The 7,500-nt window shown below is 39.7% G+C and overlaps 1 long non-coding RNA gene across 1 annotated transcript; it reads left to right on the forward strand.

Moving 5' to 3' along the window:
- Positions 1 to 276: 276 nt before the first annotated feature.
- LOC134448642 (uncharacterized) lies at positions 277 to 1,930 on the forward strand. The gene is made up of 3 exons (XR_010034814.1): positions 277 to 521; positions 1,231 to 1,329; positions 1,487 to 1,930. It is a non-coding gene; the product is annotated as an uncharacterized LOC134448642 (long non-coding RNA).
- Positions 1,931 to 7,500: the final 5,570 nt, after the last annotated feature.

Genomic DNA, 7,500 nt, shown 5'->3' on the forward strand with positions numbered 1-7,500 from the left:
AGAGAGCAGCGGTCGACTACAAGTTAACCACAGCTCGGCGAAAAACAGGAAAATGGGGTAGAAGCGGTTTCCCTGACCGACGCTGAGATTTCGTCAAATTGCATAAGGTTTGTGTACAAATTTCCGAAATATAACTCTACATCCTTTAATTTGAACACTTGCTTTGTGCAATTAAGCAAGGAAGAGTTTATATTTTTACACCGTGTTGCAGAGAGATCGTGCTAAAACTGATGAGACATATAAGCACCATCCGGCGGTGGCAGGAAGTCACCCACACAGCAGAGGACTCCGATGCGGAGCCGCGTTCAAGTCACCACATCCGTGTCACTGTCACATTCCTTTGGGTTCCACTTGGTGGATCAGGGTCGCCACCGTGCGCCGCCCCAAATTCTACCGTCAAAACGCGGACCATAATCGCATCCATATCTGATTCACAAACGCGGACGCGCTGTAAAATCTAACGGACGTTGGTAGATTCTACAGTTTTTGTTGGGGCAGACACGACCGAACAGCGCTCTCCAGTAAGTATTGATTTATTTATATTAGGTGATACACAAAGGTACAAAAAGTATATCTGAAGCTTTTATACTATCAATGCTTATTGATATTTCGTAGGGATTTTGTTTTTTATGACTTTAAAAGTGTATGTTAACCCTAGTTGTTTTCAAAACGAGACAGCTAGTTCATTCATTCAAAGACATGGAGAACTACATTGGCTATTGTAGTATTTCCTAAATGCTGTTAAAATATGATGCCATCCGATACATGGAGGAAGTGCAGTTGAATAAAAATTATCTACATTGTGCCCATTTTAACAGCCTTGTTTACATTAGCTTGCTAGCCAGCTACTAGCAAACCGGTTGACTGAAGCAAACTTGTGTAAAGTTAAACGTAGGTCTAAGTGTTCGAATACTCTTATGAAACGGCTATATTGGTCTGAATTTGGCTCGTGGTACACTTTTACACGGATTGATGATGCTCTCAACAGGTTTGGCATCAACTGTGTTTTAAACGGTACAAATCCTAAAGCGGTGGCATCATATTCTCCTCACGTTAACGAAATCCAGGCTAATTATTTATTAGCAATTAATGGATGGCCATGAACTGCGCCCTCGTCCCATATGCTGTCCATCATTGGTGAATGAATGAAGTAGCTGGGCTCATAGTTTGATACAGATGTCCGTGGTTGGGCTACAAATATCTGAATTTGTTCTTAATCTTGTGCAACAGTATACAGGTGGAATTACCTCTGGGTCGGACAGGGCTAGCCAGCTGTAATCCACCCTGCTACGGTGATGCCCGCCTGCCTCCCGGCTTTTACGACCAAGAGTAAGTAGGACATTGTACATCTTATAATATTCAACATCATTACTGTCACGGGATAGAGATGTGAAAGAGCGTTGTCCATCCCATATGCAATGCAATGTCTGATTGCCATCTTACGAAATTTAAATGAAAGCTAAGTTTAGCTCTGTTGCCTTTTCAGATCGGAGCGCTGATGTGATGTTTCCCCGTCGACTGATGAGGGAAGTAAGAGAAGGCAGCCACGACACGTGATTGTTCAACATGACAGTGAGACAGAAAAATAATGTCAAGATAAATAAAAAATCATGATGAGTGAAGTTCTTCGTCAGGTTGTGTTTTTTTCGGGTTCTTATTTAAACGGTGTCTAGGCCAGGTCTGTGTTATCTGTAGAATTAAATCTAAATGCTGTTTGAAACGGTTAACTGGTTTAGTGTTCGTTTATTGGGATTATAGCATAATAAGAAAGTAACTTTATGAGCACGGATCCAAAATGGTCCCGGCCCGGAACATCTATGAGTCCGGAATGGGTCCGTAACTGATAAAAAGTAGTGGAACCGTGACGGATGCAATAAGTGGACACGGAATGAGTCCGCATCGGATGTCGCGCCTCCGAACCGGGCTCACTGCGGAGGTATGCTTCTGCACGCAGATCCGTTGCGGGTGACAAACGGGTCCCTTTTGAGTCCGCACCACGCCTCCGCGTCGGATGATAGGCGGCGTGCAAGTGGACGCCGATACGGCCCCGTTTACCGGATCCGTTCCGGAGGATGACCTCCGGATGGTGGACTCCGGGGCGGATCCATTACGGTGTACTTTTGCTGTGTGGGCAGCCATCAATGCATTTGCTCCATAGGGAAACTTACAAAGCATACCACGACGATCGTTTAACAAAACACACAAGTTGTTTTACTTCAAGACAAAGATATTGCCTTAAGAAACAGGTTTTACTTGCAATTTTGAAAATGCAATGCAAAATGTTGAAATTATGATCTCGTAAAAAATGCATTGAAGTGAATGGAGAAATGGTCCAATTGTAGTAATGGACCCATATATTCAAATTACACATCAAAAATGAATAATGATCTATATTACACTCATAAATAGGTTGTTGAGCATTCAATCAGCTATGTTTTTACATAGATTTTAAAAAATTACCCAACCAGGCTGTGGGAAATGTAAAATATGGTCCTGCTAAAACAAGGATAGGCTTTAAAAAATGGCAGGATCTCACTAAATATTTTAAGATAATCCTCAAATTAAATTGTCTGACAACTTTTTTAAATTAAAAAAAAGTTGTAAATGCATTAAAAGTCATTTTTCAATGGTCATGAAATTGGAATTTCCATTCATTAAAAGCCTGATGCATCATATATGATGCATTAAATATCTCAGCGACCTTAACAAAATTTTGAATTTTTTTTTTACATTTCTTATAAGGGACCAATATTGAAGCAAATTCCAAAAAATTAGAATTTTCTCTCATTGCTTTCATGGTTCAGGTTTCACAGGGTTAAGATGTTCCTATCTTTAAAGGTAGCTTAGAATCGCAAGAAGTTTGTCCATACATAAGCCCAGAGGTGTAGTCTACGTTTTTATGGTGGGTATACTGTATATTTGAGCATTTTTTGAAGTGGGTATACTGTATATATTTGTGCTATTCAAAACAATAGATCAATCAATTTTAAGTGGGTATACTGAAATCCCTGAAATTTAGAAGTGGGTATACTCCGTATACCCGCGTTCTACGTAGACTACACCACTGCATAAGCCTAAGCCAACCTTAACATAACCAAACACTACATAATAATAATAATAATAATAACTAGAAATGCATTCTCACAGAAAATGCTGGAAGCGGGCTTGCCTTTTGGGGCAGAGATGAAACAAAGTACTATTGAGAAAACAAAGCTAAAAGAAATCTTGGAAAAACTCCATCCACCCAGTCAGAAGTTATGGGCCAAACAATTCAGCCATCTTGGATTCAGCCATCTTGAAAGTGTTGTAGCTCTGCGTTTTGGGGATATAATAAATGACATACATGGTATTTTAAGTTGGCTAAGGAACACTGCGTATGATAAAATTTTGAAAATCAACATGGCTTCGAGCGGGATTAGAACTCACAACCTCCATATCTGTAATCCAACCCCTTTGCCATTGATATTAAATGACATACAATACATGATATTTGAAGTTGGCTAAGGAACACTGCATAAGATATCATTTTGAAAATCAACATGGCTTCGACTGGGGTTCGAACCTCCAACCCCCATATCCCTAATTCAGCACATTTGCCATTCATACTAAATGACATACATGGCATTTTAAGTTGGCCAAGGAACACTGCATATGATATAATTTTGAAAATCAACATGGCTTTGACTGGGATTCGAACCCCCAACCTCCATATCTGTAATCCAGCACATTTGCCATGCATACTAAATGATATACATGGCATTTTAAGTTGGCCAAGGAACACTGCATATGATATAATTTTGAAAATCAACATGGCTTTGACTGGGTTTCGAACCCCCAACCTCAATATCTGTAATTCAGCACATTTGCCATCCATACTAAATGATATACATGGCATTTTAAGTCGGCCAAGGAACGCTGCATATGATATAATTTAGAAAATCAACATGGCTTCGGGTGGGATTCGAACCCTCAACCTCCATCTCTCTAATGCAGCGGCATACATTACCACTAAGCCAAGCAGCTAATTGTCATGCATAGTCCAGCAAGACTATATTACATTGCATTGCAGAGCTGAACAATAGACTTCTAGAATGCTTGCTCGCACCTGCTCGTTAAGAATAGAATCTTGAGACAGTGACAGTTGAAATGGAACTCTTCACTGGCTGCACCTGTTGTGATTGACTGAAAGACAGTTAGTATTGAGCTCTAAACTGGGGAGAAAATGAGAATGAGTTTTTTGTCTTTACAACATCGTTGTAAAAAAACTAAAAGGAGTTGGCACGTGTCCTTTTCACAGATCGGAGTCATGCTTCTGATCTCTCTAACAGTCTTTGAATGAAGTTTATAGGTTAAATTTTTCAGGCACAAATGGACCTCCTAATCTCTAGAGTGGCGGAACTGTCGTTCATGAAGGTTCCACCATGGTTTTGAATGGGGACCCAGGCTTTCACTAAATCGCCAAAAACGGGAAAACGACAAGAGACACGGAGAAGCCTATAACTATACGCGATCTCCAAGCCGAGCCGGTCGTTTTAGTGTTTGAACGGTGTCTCTATCTCGAAAGGCCTAGGAGGAGATCCCTGCACAAGAACGATAAATAATAATAAAGAAACAGGACTTAGAGATTACTATAATCGGGCCTTGCTCTGCAAGGGCCATGCTCTGCATGGTCCTTGCTCCGCAAGCCCGCTTAATAATAATAATAATAATAATAATAATAATAATAATAATAATAATAAATAAGAAGAAGAAGAAGAAGAAGAAGAAGAAGAAGAAGAAGAAGAAGAAGGTCTACCAAAACCATAATTATAACAAAAATTAAACATAAAGTACTTTACACTCTAACTCCTTGCTGTCTAATAGGCATATAATCAATTTCAGCCTAATCATTCTTAATATTAATGTCCCTTTCATGTGTTCTTTTGGGCATGTTAGGGTCCAGCCTCAGTATTAAATGTTTAGAGAGGTAAAAATTAACTTCTGATGCTATAACATCCATGGACTTACTCCACAGTGTTTCTGAGGCCTGTTATGGCCTAGTTCTAACATGTTGGTATAGCCGATGCAAATCAGAGGATATTTAATTAGATATGACCAAACTACAACACTTAAATATTAAAATTGCACCAAAGGCTTCATTTTTAAGTTTTTACTTTTTACTTTTAATACTTAAGTATTTTTGACGGCAGATACTTTTGTCCTTCTACTCAAGTAAAAAAAGTGAGGTGAATACTTTTCCTTTTACTTGAGTAGTTTTCAATGCAAGGTAAATGTACTTTTACTTAAGTAGCCTACATAACTGGTGAACTTCGTCCACCACTGTCAAATACCGAGATCAAATACTGTGTGCTGTACTGTACGTATACCGTACATTTAGAATGCTTCAAATACTTCAGTCAAACTCTTAAGTTTGATTTTACTGCCTTGAGGATAAATGGGGGTGTCGTGTACAGACTGAATTTATCATTGATCATATCAATTTTTTTCATAGATAATTTTACATTACTGAAAGAAAATATCGAGGACATGACCTCTGTGTCCTCAATGGTAGTTACGGCCATGCACTCTTACATATGCGCACGTCACACTGTCCATTCATCTACAAACAGAACATGGCAAATTACATGTCTGGTGATGTGTCATGTTCATAAAAATGGGGAAAGACAAAAAGAAAGAGATGCGTGCAACTCAGTCAGAAAACAGATGAAATAACGAGGAAAGGAATACGTCTTCATTTTACCTCACTCTTACTCACTCGCGTGTCATGCTGCATTCACGCATAGTCAGCCCGATGCCTGTGGTGGAAAAGTCCACAAAGTCTTTTCTTCACCACTAAGCAGTATTGTAGTTTGAGGTAAACAAAAGTAGATATTTTTTGCTGACTATTTACGTGTAATTCAGAAATGAATAAGAATTGTGTACGTAAGTCTTGCTGCATTTGTCCTTAAAACCCACACTTCTTAGCTGTTATTTTTCATCCGTGCACAGCACCGCAGGTCAGCCTTTGACGGCAGGCAGGCTTCAGACTCCCTCCAGACCCAGCGAGATTGCATACAGCTGACGGCTTTTGCACACATAACCCACTGAATATCACAACACAGGGTCTACATAGGTTAACGACTAGTGTGTTTTCTCCCTAAATAATATTTAACGGCTGTGATGTTGTTCTATACGTACAAAAAGTGGTCTAATATAAGCTTGTATCTGTCTGGTTCTGTAAAATGGTAACCATTAGCTTACCCGGCTAGCTTAATGTGGAGTGACCTATTTGTATGAAATAAGTTCATGGTGCATTTTTACATCAATCCTTGGCAGCCGACATGTATAATCAGGCTCAGGCTCAGGCTCTTTAAATTAAGCAAAAACTCTGATGTTGGAAGTCGCACGAACGGCCAACATGTTTCTCTGACAATTTTGGAACTAATGTTGTAGCCCTAGCAACCCATACGCCCATATGATTGGTTATCGAACCATCTAATTTGCATGATATTCTGTCATCACTAGGTAGCTCGGCTTCCATTCCCTCTCCTTGTGATTTGATTGACCTGATTAAGTTTCAATTTTCAGCCTCACAAAACGACCTCAACTGACTAGACTGTCCCTCAGAGCAAATTCAATTTGCTCACGATAGGGGTGTCTAGATTTCTAGGCTACACACTTCTGGTTTTGACCATTTGGCATTTGTCATCAATGTAAATCTTTTCCCCCAAACCAAATGGAACTATAAATATGGTCAGGTCAGGTGAAAAGAAGTATTACTAATCATACAAGGAAAAGAAAGCATGAAGTTATTAGAAACAAAACAGCATAATCTTTGATGTCAAATATATCTCCGGTAAGTTGGGAAACTTTACAAAGCACAACAAGAATATTTCATCAGTCTCCTTGGAGATTTTTCACCGGCTCTTATCATAACCACCCTAAGTCATTCCAAGGTCGGGGGACTTCATGAACAAAGCAGAAAGAACCCTCTATTCATCCTCAGCCAAGGACATTGTGCACCCAAATATGTCCATGCCATACCCTGGGCAAGAGTGTTTAATTTCATTATGTCACACATATTTTTACCCATGCCAAACAACCATGAAAGAAGGCCTTTACAGAGTGTAATGATGTTTAAAAGCATGTTCAGCATGGAACTGTACGATTTTAATTGTGGCACATTCAGCCACCCCCCCTCTCTCACGCTCCAATAGTTTGCTCCGGGGTCTAAATTGGTCTGAAGGGCTGGCCCTGGTTATGGGTCTGCTCATTTAAAGCAGGGTGGGGGTGAACAAAGTCAGAGACAAAAGGGCCTTTCTGTGAAACTGATTAAACCCTAACTGCACACCCTCACATTATTCACGGCCACTCTAACCAGGTGTACCTACAGTAAGATGGTATAACTGCTTGTCACTATAGGGCAGTATACTTTTGCAGAATTACGTATTTCCCTACCAAAATGTTCTTTTTAAATGATGTAATCAAAAGCCACAATGAAAGGTTAATCAAAGAATCTGC

The sequence above is a fragment of the Engraulis encrasicolus genome, chromosome 5 (assembly GCF_034702125.1).
Source record: "Engraulis encrasicolus isolate BLACKSEA-1 chromosome 5, IST_EnEncr_1.0, whole genome shotgun sequence".
NCBI lineage: Eukaryota > Metazoa > Chordata > Actinopteri > Clupeiformes > Engraulidae > Engraulis > Engraulis encrasicolus.